This window comes from Bufo bufo, chromosome 10, assembly GCF_905171765.1.
Source record: "Bufo bufo chromosome 10, aBufBuf1.1, whole genome shotgun sequence".
Taxonomy (NCBI): domain Eukaryota; kingdom Metazoa; phylum Chordata; class Amphibia; order Anura; family Bufonidae; genus Bufo; species Bufo bufo.
This window is the reverse complement of record NC_053398.1, coordinates 77,188,525-77,199,004: the sequence shown is the minus strand read 5'-3', so window position 1 is coordinate 77,199,004 and position 10,480 is coordinate 77,188,525. Positions and strand designations below refer to the sequence as shown.

The following is a 10,480-nucleotide window of genomic DNA, read 5'->3' as shown; positions in this document are numbered from 1 at the left end:
TGCCATATATCAGCTATTACAAAATAGTGATAGAAGTTTTCCATATATCTGCTTCCACAAAATTTCTGCTTGAGGGTAATATACCAGCTTCAACTAACAACTGATTGAGGCCTGCCATATATCAGCTTCCACAAAATAGTGATAGAAGTTTTCCATATATCTGCTTCCACAAAATTTCTGTTTGAGGGTAATATACCAGCTTCAACTAACAACTGATTGAGGCCTGCCATATGTCAGCTTCTACAAAATAGTGATAGAGGTTTTCCATATAACAAAGTCCACAAAACTAATGCTTTAGAGTGATATACCAGTGTCAAATAACAACTGATTGAGGCCTGCCATATATCATCTACCACAAAATAGTGATAGAGGTTTTCCATATACCTGCGTCCATAAAAATTACTGTTTGAGGGTAATATACCAGCTTCAACTAACAACTGACTGAGGCCTGCCATTTATCAGCTATTACAAAATAGTGATAGATGTTTTCAATATATACCTGCGTTCACAAAATTATTGCTTGAGGGTGATTTACCAGCTTCAACTAACTACAGATTGAGGCCTGCCATATATCAGCTTTCACAAAATAGTGATAGATTTTTTTCCATATACGTACAGTACAGACCAAAAGTTTGGACACACCTTCTCATTCAAAGAGTTTTCTTTATTTTCATGACTATGAAAATTGTAGATTCACACTGAAGGCATAAAAACCATGAATTAACACATGTGGAATTATATACATAACAAACAAGTGTGAAACAACTGAAAATATGTCATATTCTAGGTTCTTCAAAGGAGCCACCTTTTGCTTTGATTACTGCTTTGCACAGTCTTGGCATTCTCTTGATGAGCTTCAAGAGGTAGTCCCCTGAAATGGTTTTCACTTCACAGGTGTGCCCTGTCAGGTTTACTAAGTGGGATTTCTTGCCTTATAAATGGGGTTTGGGACAATCAGTTGCGTTGAGGAGAAGTCAGGTGGATAAACAGCTGATAGTCCTACTGAATAGGCTGTTAGAATTGGTATTATGGCAAGAAAAATGCAGCTAAGTAAAGAAAAACGAGTGGCCATCATTACTTTAAGGCCTCCTGCACACGACTGTATTTTTTAACGTCCCGCAAAACGTGGTTCCGTTGTTCTGTGATCCGTGGCCGTTTTTTCTTCCGTTGTGCTTCCGTGTGTCCGTGTTCCCGTTTTTTTTGCGGACCGTCAGAAATCATTGCATGGTGAAATTTTTTTTATTTTAATAACTCCACCCAGGATACTGGTATAAATGAGGGTCACCTGAGTATGCATTTGTGGCCATTTTCTGTAGTCTTCACAGAGTACAGAGATTCATTTGGCTGCTTCTCTTTGCTGTTTCACCATGTCTGATTCAGAGGAAGAGTTCTTACTGCATTGGCTTGTTTCTGGGCAATGGGGTCCGCGCAGTCCTTTGTTGACTGAGGAACCGAGTAGAAGGCGACGATTTTGGGTCCATCCGATAGTTTCCCAACGGTGCCGGAAAGGACACTTTCATTCCTTCTACGAAGATCTGCGCCTGCATCCTGCGAAGTTCTATTCCTTCTGTCGGATGTCAGTGCCTACATTTGATCGCTTGCTGTCGTCTCTACGTACTGTCCTTACCTTCATGGACACCAATATGAGGCGCAGCATTACTCCTGAGGAAAGGCTCATCGTCACGTTGAGGTAAGCAGTATAGTTCTTTTATAGTTTAAACAGTAATGTGCAGTGCTTCTGTCAGGAGGAATATGTGCTTGAAAATGGCTGCTGTTAGACATGTGCTAATGTTTGCAGAAGTAACGTTTCTTTCCCCTTTTTTGTTTTTAATTCATTTGTTTGTGGTTGTTTTTTTATCCCCTTAATCCCTGAGATCTAACATCCCAATATTGTTATTTTTTGTTTGCTTTTGTGCAAGTTTCAAACTTGTGTTCAGCTAACGGCCTCCAGACAATCCATGAATCCCCTGCACTCGCCAGTAGTTTGTTTAAAATGTTGTTGGATTCAGTCAGTCAGCCATGTTACTGCAGTCTGTAACCTGCCTGTCTGAGTGAATAATTTAACATTTTTCTTGAATTACTGGCGAGTGGAGGGGATTTTTGTTGTTTATGAAAGAATTTTGTCCCTCTGTCAGGATCTCTATTTGCGTCCACTACCCTGTTAGAAGTCTATATACCGGTCTGTACCCTATTTCGTAGGATTGTGCTGCTGCCAACCCCTGAGATTTCCATCAAACGTCCTCATCATGCCTAATGTTGACAATATTTCGAACGTGCACAACACTCTCAGCATTTTAAAGGGGCTAAACACAGATGATGTAACTTAGTTGTGTTAGTACTGCCCACACCCCAATAGCTGTTAGTGTTTAGCTCAGATACACCTTTTTATTTTCAGTTTAATCAACCAAGGACATAGGGCAGTGTTGTCGAGACGTTATCAGACTGAGTTGGCAATGTTGTAGCCAGATCTGTAGCATTTATTTCAAAATGTCAACACAGCAATTTGGCATGAATACTGTACTAGAATATAGTTTAACGTAATTGCATTTTAGCATTTTGCTCGAATTTCTGGCTTAAATCCAGTGCTGCCGGTAGTTTTCATAGTGCTGATGAATGCTTTGGAAACTCAAGGGTGTATATTTGTAAACCATAGTCTTTTCAATGGGTGTGGGTGCCCACAGAGTGGGCCTTGAGTGCCGCCTCTGGCACCCGTCTCATAGGTTCCCCACCACTAGACATAGGGTGTTTACAATCATGGAGTGTATACAACATTATACTTGAATCTTGAATCTGTTCTTCCCTTAGATTTCCAATTGACTGTTTTTTTTTTTTTTTTTCTCAACAGATTCCTTGCAACTGGGAACTGTTTTGCATCCCTGCATTTTGAGTTTCTTTTAGGAACCTCGACGATCTCGAGTATTGTACGACACACTTGCCATGTCATCTGGCAGCAACTCCGAGACACGGTGATGCCGCAGCCCAAGGCGGACGATTTGTTTCGGATCGCTGAGGGCTTCCAAAATTCTGCGCAGTTTCCAAACTGCATCGGGGCAATGGATGGCAAGCACATCCGTGTGAAGAAACCGCCACACTCAGGGAGCCGTTTCTTCAATTATAAACAGTATTTTTCGGTAGTGCTGATGGCAGTTGCTGACAGTAACTACCGGTTTATAATGGTTGATATCGGGGCCTATGGAAGCACTGCGGATGCTCGCCGGCTCCATTTGTCATCGTGGCGGATGAAGGGTTTGCATTGACTCCACATGTTATGCGGCCCTTTCCAAAGCGTGGTTTGGATGTCAGGAGGCGTATATTCAACTACCGGTTGACTCGTGCCTGTCAGTATGTTGAGTGCGCTTTCGGGATACTCTCTAGCAAGTGGAGGGTGTTTTTGTCATCCATACAGATGGCTCCAGAGAATGCTACCCTGGTGATTAAAGCATGTGTTGTTCTACACAACTTCACCAGGATTAACGAGGCTTCCTCTTCTGTTGACATGGAAGAGCTTCCTACGTCTTCAGATTTGGGTTTGGAAAGGACCCTGCATAGACAACCTGGGACTGCAGGCATTGCAGTTCGGGAACTCTATGCAGACTACTTTTACAGCTCAAAGGGGTCCGTGCCATGGCAGAGGGACGCTATTCGTGGCAGTTTTTGAAATCTTCTGGGCTCTTTAGTTTTTTTTTAATTTCTAGATAGAATACTAAAAATTTATTGTGGTATTTGAGTGTAGGGACTCGCAAGATAATGAGGACCCTTGACGTGGGCTTGCGGGCTGAGATTTTTTGGACAACAATTATTTAAATCTGCATATAAAGTAATATAAATGATGATTTGGTCAAAATGTAAATTGACTTTAACATCTTTATATTTTTATTTTCTGGTCCAAAATTTTTTCTAATACCTCATCATGACAGTATCCCAAAATAAACATGTTGATCATCTAAATAAAGTGTTGCTTTGTGAGTTAAAGTGTGTGTGGGTTTTTTTTAATATAGAAATTTGACATGGAAATGTTTTGGGGAGTGTGCCAAATAAAAAACATTCGACTACTTTTTGGCCAAAACAACATTTATGTTGAATATTGATATCAACGTAATCCAATGGAAGCCAATGGGTCAAACATTAAGGGAAAACCAGATAAAGTGCTGTAAACAAAAAATAAAAACATAATTAGAAATTAAGAAGGTCCTGAGTGAAGGAAGCCGGTGTAAACGAGGACCGTGGCCTTACATGGGCCTGTTGAGGTGCAACAGATGAGAAACTGCCCGGGTAAAGGGGCTGACCCACTTGTTGCATTGGGCCCTGGGGTAGTCCATACTGGGGTTGCTATTGGTAAGAAGTCCCTTGGAATGTTTGGGGCGCTACCTCAAAGGCTCCTGCCCTTTGCTGCTGTCCGGCATTTTCAATGTCTACTTTCATGGCATTAAGCTTCGCCAGAATGTCGCCATGGTTGGGTAGAGCAAACATTTTTAGAATGACCGCTAATAAAGCAAGGCACTCATGATGCTCCAAAGGAGTGACGTGCTTCATTAGCGGCCCTAAGCCCTGTATAATTTTATCCTCCACACCATCACTCCTCCTCTGGGCAAGAAATTCGATGAGGCGGGCGTTAATAACTTCCCGGCTCTCTTGCCCAGAGGTAGAGGGAGGGACTTGTCTGGGCTGGGGCTGGACAATCCTGGGTGGACTGGCCAGTGGTAGGGGGGCCTCGGCCAGTGTGGAGTCCTCTGGGTCCTCAGCCGGCGTTGGAGCAGGACTTTCTTGGGGTGAGAAAACCACAGGGGTTTCACTCCCCGACGTGTCTGAATCTTGTGACGGATCCAGACTGTCCACAGTACTGTATTTGAAATAAAAACAAAAAAACATTAGATAATGTGATTTCAACATTACAAAAGTACATCGATTATATTATTTGAAAACAGCCGTGTGAATAAAATATATATACGGAGTGGCAGCATTCATCAGAGATTTGCTTTTACACAAAGAATAACAGCTTCTATGTGAAATTGTGAAATCCCATTTGGATTGCATTTAAAATCTATCGGTGGGATAAGTCTTGTAAAGGCCTAATGTTACTGTAATGGGAAAACAGTGTTTGCTGTTTGGAGCTGTCCAGCCTCAGAAGAGGATTCCTCATTCAAGGACCAAAACCAGTGCTGATATTCAGTCCAGCTCGTCTGTATGTGGCCCGCTACCACCATCCAAAGTTACAAGATGTAATTTGTACCTAGTAGAACATCATTTACAGAGAAACAACATGTACCAGGCCACACTTGACCATGGTGAGAGTAGTAGTTTGAATCCTGCTGGTCAAGCGTAGTTGGAACTTCATTATTATCCATTTTCATAGGATCTGGTTATTGTCATTTTATATGAGCAATGTAAGGAATCCATGTTGTGTTTGGTGCACTAACATTTAAGCTATATAAATGACAATGGCAATACCTATAGGGTAACCATTTCCAAAACATCGAAAAGTTAGATAATAGGTCTCTATGGTACAAATCTCACGTTGGCCAAAAATTATTTAAAAAGAAACACTAGTCAGGGCTCCCATTAAAACGTGAGGATTTCTGAAAGCTTTTAAAAATATTGCTGTGTGACTAGGAGCCGCAAAACCCGATGATCTACTGTATGAGGAAATAATGCGTGCAGTGCGCAAGTGTCATCTCCATTCTCTTTTCTTGTTCCAATTGCAAACATCTATGTTCCAGGAGGGTCAATAAATTGCTTCTACACAAACAAAACAGAGAGGGGAGGCGCCATCTGCACACTACACGTGTCGTCTCATCATACACAGCTCATAAGCGGTGGCCCCTGGTTTAACTCCACCACAAAACTGATGTAGACAACCAACACCAGGGATGTACAAACTGTTGCCCACCAGCTGATGCCCAACTACAACTCCAAGCAGGACTGGGTAGCTTACAGCTATTCTGGCATGCTGGGAGTTTCAGTTGGTAAAGAGCTGAATATAGTCAGTTAGGACATGGCTGCCCACCGAAAGAATAGGTCTTCAATACAAGAACACAACTGTATCCATTAGTTTATTGGACACTTTAGCAAGTCAAAATTCAAACGTAAGTGTGAAAAATTTAAACATTTAGAAGAATACATTAAAAATACTTACGGCTTCAATTCCATTACTGGCCGCAGAAACTGCAACTGGGCCGTATAAATGTAAGCCCGTTTCCTGGAGGTTCCCTCCCCACTCTGGCCTTTGCTGGTCATCTCCCGCCGGAATTGGTCCCGGCAACTCGCCCAGCGGGTTTTGGTTTGTTTTACTGTTTTGAAATGACATAATAGACATTTGTGAGCTCAAAAAATTATAAAGGGGAAAAACAGATGTCTGTTTAAAAAACCATGAACAGGCCTTTATGCAAAAGGAGGCTGGACCACCAAAAAAACACTATTGTCACCTCAGGGAATTTAAAACTACATCTTTTGGCCACACAGGGGGCAAGGACAGCACAACTACATTGCTATTAATTACCTAATTATGCCCGGCCTCGGCTATCAGCTTTGGACCATTCACTTCTGCGCATGCTCCGTGCCACTTGCTCCCACGAAGTATCCTTTTTTAATCGGTCACTATACGCATTTTGACGGGTATCCCATAGCTCTGGCCTCTCCTGGACCAGGGTTATCAGTTTTTCGACATTCTATCGCGGCATGGTGGATGAAAATAACCTGCTGAAATGGCAGCCTCACCACACACAAGCTGTTTACCACAGATGGCTAGAAATTAGCATATTCTGTCACCTTAAACTTCCTGTATTTTTTATTTTTTTAAATTTATTGCCACAAGTCTGGCCAGACAATTTGGCCATGCCATAAGATGAAATAAAACGGGCGCGGACGCGGCCGCCAAACGGGTGTGCAACCGCGATTTTCACGGCCCCATTGACTTGAATGGGGCCGCGAACCGTTAGCCGTGAAAAAATAGGACAGGTTATATTTTTTGATGGACAGGAAAGACGGGTCACGGGCACAGGTGACAAAACGGTGCAGTAGCCGAGTTTTCTACGGACCCATTGAAAGTCAATGGGACCGCAGAAAAACACGTTCAAGGGGCCAACGGCCACGGGTGCACACAACGGTCGTGTGCAGGAGGCCTAAGAAATGAAGGTCAGTCAGTCAGCCGAAAAATTGGGAAAACTTTGAAAGTAAGGGCCATTTGACCATGAAGGAGAGTGATGGGGTGCTGCGCCAGATGACCTGGCCTCCACAGTCACTGGACCTGAACCCAATCGAGATGGTTTGGGGTGAGCTGGACCGCAGAGTGAAGGCAAAAGGGCCAACAAGTGCTAAGCATCTCTGGGAACTCCTTCAAGACTGTTGGAAGACCATTTCAGGGGACTACCTCTTGAAGCTCATCAAGAGAATGCCAAGAGTGTGCAAAGCAGTAATCAAAGCAAAAGGTGGCTACTTTGAAGAACCTAGAATATGACATATTTTCAGTTGTTTCACACTTGTTTGTTATGTATATAATTCCACATGTGTTAATTCATAGTTTTGATGCCTTCATAGTCATGAAAATAATGAAAACTCTTTGAATGAGAAGGTGTGTCCAAACTTTTGGTCTGTACTGTACGTCCACAAAATTACTGCTTGAGGGTGATATACCAGCTTTAATGACTGATTGAGGCCTGCCATATATCAGCTTCCACAAAATTGTAATAGAGGTTTTACATATACCTACGTCCACAAGATTACTGCTTGAGGGTGATATACCAGCTTCAACTAACTACTGATTGAGGCCTGCCATATATCAGCTTCCACAAAACAGTAATAGAGGTTTTCCATATACCTGCATCCACAAAAATACTGCTTGACGGTGATATACCAGCTACAACTAACAACTAACAAATAGTAATAGATGTTTTCCATATAACTACTTCCACAAAATATAGATTGTTGGTTTGGGTATACCTGCTTCAACTAACAACTGATTGAGGCCTGCCATATATCAGCTTCCACAAAATAGCGATAGAGGTTTTCCATATACCTACGTCCACAAAATTATTGCATGAGGGTAATATACCAGCTTCAACTAACAACTGATTAAGGCCTGCCATATATCAGCTTCCACAAAATAGTGATCGAGGTTTTCCATATACCTGCATCCACAAATTACAGATTTTGTGTTTTGATATACCAGGTTCAACTAACAACTGATTGAGGCCTGCCATATAACAGCTTCCACAAAATAGTGATAGAGGTTTTCCATATACCTACGTCCACAAAATTACTGCTTGAGGGTGATATACTAGCTTCAACTAATAACTGATTGTCATGCCCTACTCTGACGATGTGCGGAGGTCGGCCAGGATAGCAGCACGAGTTTAGTATTTGTTTTGATGCTGTGCTGGATCCGCCTCTCATCAGGTGCACTGGGTGGAGTCATTAATTTAAATGGTCTCCAGCTAAGTGCTCTGAGCGCATTATACTGATCATTTTGGTCTGGGAAGTTTGAAGGGAAGGTTGGCTGTCAGTTCCTGCTCTCAGAAGATAAGCGTCATTTCTTGTTTGGTTGTTGGTGTCATCTATCCCATCCAGGTTCTGTGCGAGCAGGCTGCTCCTATCTCCCCACTTCACCATCTCAGGGAGTTCAGGGTTTTGTCAGTTCAGGCTGGAGGACACAGCACACCTACCTTCAAGGTCTGCCTGTGGGCTGAGCAGTGCAGGGAAAGAGGTCAGGGATAAACTAGGAGGTGACCCTTCCCCTGTCTCTCGTCCAGAGCCTGGTTGGTGTGTTATCTTCCTCCATACTGTGACTGCCATTGCTCAGCGTTTATGTGATGGCGTCAATTGATGCACTGGTTGACCGCATGCAGGGTTTGTCCCTGGAGGTTGCGGATCTGCGTAGTACGGTCACACAGTGTCAGAGGGTGTTGGCTTCAGGTACAGGTCAAATTGTTGGGGAGCCTAAAGTCGCTCTTCCTGAGAAATTTGCAGGGGGTACTGATGATTTTTTCAGTTTCAAAGAGTCATGTAATTTGTACTTTCGATTGTTCCCATTTTCATCAGGTAATGAGGATCAGAGGGTGGGTATCATCATGTCTTTGCTTAAAGGGGACGCGCAATCCTGGGCTTTTTCCCTGCTGCTCGGTTCTCTGGCTCTCCGGTCGGTGGAGGAATTTTTTAAAGCCCTGGGATTGATTTACGATGACCCAGATCGAGTTTCGATGGCAGAGTCAAAATTACGTAACTTACTACAGGGTAAACATACTGCTGAGGTTTACTGCACAGAGTTTAGGAGGTGGGCTACTGAGTCGGGGTGGAACGACCCCGCGTTATGTAGCCAGTTTTGTCAGGGGTTATCTGAAAGGTTGAAAGATGCTCTGGCTTTTCATGAATACCCAGATACTTTGGAAAACGTAATGTCTTTGGCTATACGTTTGGATAGACGTGACTATGATTGTCCAGTGAATCTCATTCAGGGGGCTAAGTTGCCTAAGTCTCGGCTCTACAACCTCTCTCAACCCGAGAGAGAGGTCATGCGAAAGTATGTCGCCGAGAGTTTGGCAAAGGGTCATATTAGACCATCTAAGTCTCCAGTGGCGGTAGGTTTGTTCTTCGTGAAGAAGAAAGATGGATCACTGAGACCGTGTTTGGATTTCCGGGAGCTGAACCGTATTACAGTCTGGGATCCATATCCCCTGCCTTTGATCTCTGATCTTTTTGATCAGATTGATGGAGCCAAGGTGTTATCCAAGTTGGATTTGAGAGGAGCATACAATCTGATCAGGATCAAGGAGGGGGATGAGTGGAAAATGGCCTTCAATACGCACAAGGGTCATTTTGAGAACCTGGTAATGCCTTTTGGGTTGACAAATGCGCCAGCGGTATTTCAGCGATTCGTCAATGATATTTTTCATCACTTGGTGGGGAGGTTCGTAGTAGTCTACCTAGATGACATTTTAATTTATTCTCCTGATCTGAAGACCCATCAGGATCATGTGAGACAGGTTTTGACGATCCTTCGGGAGAATAAGTTATATGCCAAATTGGAGAAATGTTTGTTTGCGGTGCAAGAGCTTCCATTCTTGGGATACATGCTTTCTGATTCCGGTTTTTGTATGGACCCCGAAAAGGTCCGGGCGGTTCTGGAGTGGGACCGACCAGAGAATCAGAAAGCTTTGATGCAGTTTTTGGGGTTTACGAATTATTATAGAAAATTTATTTCGAATTATTCCACGCTAGTCAAACCTCTTACTGATATGGCCAAGAAGGGCGCTGATGTCTCTGTCTGGTCGGATGAGGCATTGCAGGCCTTTTCGGCTATTAAGGAGCGCTTTGCGTCTGCTCCCATTCTGGTGCAGCCGGATGTATCTCAGCCATTCGTGGTCGAGGTTGATGTATCAGAGGTGGGGGTTGGGGCGGTGCTTTCGCAGGGTCCTTCTCCCGGCAAGTGGGTCCCGTGTGCCTTCTTCTCCAGGAAGCTCTCGGTCGCCTAGAGGAATTATGATGTTGG

At 43.4% G+C, this 10,480-nt stretch overlaps 1 long non-coding RNA gene across 1 annotated transcript; it reads right to left on the bottom strand.

Annotated features, from left to right (window-relative positions):
* Positions 1-4,664: 4,664 nt before the first annotated feature.
* On the bottom strand, positions 4,665-6,529 carry LOC120981156. Its single transcript, XR_005774630.1, has 3 exons — positions 6,497-6,529; positions 6,134-6,287; positions 4,665-4,840 (listed from the first exon to the last, which is right to left on the bottom strand). It is a non-coding gene; the product is annotated as an uncharacterized LOC120981156 (long non-coding RNA).
* Between the last annotated feature and the right edge of the window lie 3,951 nt (positions 6,530-10,480).